Source organism: Macrobrachium nipponense, chromosome 40 (assembly GCF_015104395.2).
Source record: "Macrobrachium nipponense isolate FS-2020 chromosome 40, ASM1510439v2, whole genome shotgun sequence".
In the NCBI taxonomy this organism is placed as follows: Eukaryota; Metazoa; Arthropoda; class Malacostraca; order Decapoda; family Palaemonidae; genus Macrobrachium; species Macrobrachium nipponense.
The window spans coordinates 24,917,142-24,918,750 of NC_061101.1; the positions used below are offsets into that span (position 1 = coordinate 24,917,142).

A 1,609-nucleotide genomic window follows, 5' to 3' on the forward strand; every position below is an offset into this window, starting at 1 on the left:
TAAACCTCTTTAATTTTACCTTTTTTAACAATGACCTTTAGAATGTCTATTATAAACTCATTATTTATATCAAACAGATGTAGCAAGTGCAAGTAGTACCAAATGAGCAGCAGTCAGCATAGTAGAGATGCAGGGGACAACATTGCAAGCATAGGAGTTGTGGTATGGTCACAGCAGCAGTCATATCGGAGTAGCAACCACTGACATGACATAAGAAGCAGCAGCAGCAGCCACATAAAATGAAGCAGAAGTAATTGGGACAGTAAACAAAGCTGAGGCAACCAACACCTCATATTGGTAGAAAGAGCAGTCAGCAGTAGCAGCAACTGCCAGTAATTCACATTCACTAAAGGCAGCGACACCAACACCAGCTATTAGCAGAAAGAGCGTAAGTGGTAATAGCAGACAAAGCAGGTGTAACCATCAATACAGCAATTGTTGGCAGATTTGGCAAGACAGGCACTGTCAGGGAAGCCAACACTAGACTGTAAAGGAATAGGAAGTACTGAAGCAAGAGTAATTATTTGTACAGTAGGAACTCCGCCGTTACTTCGGGCACAAAGACGACAGAAGGCGCTGCAGGAGCAGTAAGAACAAATATTCTATAGAACAGACCATACTCCAGGCACATAAAACAAAAGTTTGGCTCAATCTGGGGATAAATTTTAGAGGAATAGAACAAAAACAATGGTTGGGTTTTTTGTTTATGTTTGTAAAACATCCGAAACAACCAGCTGACTAGGCTTTGAGTTAAAAAGTCATTTTTAGGGTCTAACCATAAACTTCTGCTTACACTCCTCAATCGAAATGTTTATACCATTTGGCAATACAAGCCTAATACTAGTTGGAAAGATAAATTTACACCCTTTATAGTATAAGCAGAAATTTCCAATGGAATGACCAGTACAAAATAAAACAGGAAAAATACTGCCAAATTAGGAATGTTTCTTACTTTGAGATTCCACTGAAAACCTTTCTCTTAACATTTAACTTAAAAATTATATACGGGATAAATTATAAATAAACATTGTGTGACCCCACACCAGAGGTAGCCCTAAATAGTGTAGTGTATTTTTTTCTCTCTAAACTAATATAACAAGGGTAGCTGAACAATTCAAGATTGAAAACCCTTGTTATTCTATATCTACTGCAGTTTAACAAAGTGATCACAATGATGAGATTGTTACACAATAGGTTTTTGTCATATAACTATTACCTTGTCATACAAAATTTACATTTTTTCATACCAGTTACATGCTGATGGTCATCATCCACGATGGACATTTTACGTAGTGACAAAAAACTATCAGTATAATTTTCAGTCTTTCAAAAATATCCAAGAGTACTTGCTACTAAGGCACAACAAGAGGATTGGTAAAAAAATATCATAATATTGCAATACCTAATTTTCTTAACATTCCTATATATATTTATATACTGACTGGTACTTTCTATTTTTCTGAAAGTGATATCATTATACATACTATCAATCATCAACTAAAGTCTTGCTTAAAAACTGCATGAAATTAAATTCCTAAATTCACTGAAATGCTTGCATACAATCAATCTCGTTAAAAAACTATTAACACAGATTTGTGAGCAAAAGATT

General features: G+C 35.1%; 1 protein-coding gene across 1 annotated transcript in view; it reads right to left on the reverse strand.

The window, feature by feature from the left end:
• Nucleotides 1-691: 691 nt before the first annotated feature.
• LOC135212024 (serine-threonine kinase receptor-associated protein-like) overlaps nt 692-1,609 on the reverse strand; it is a 73,833-nt gene continuing 72,915 nt past the window's right edge. The window contains exon 6 of the mRNA XM_064245316.1: nt 692-1,609. This exon is cut by the window's right edge and continues 2,266 nt beyond it. The gene's annotated coding sequence lies outside the window, so the exon portion shown is untranslated.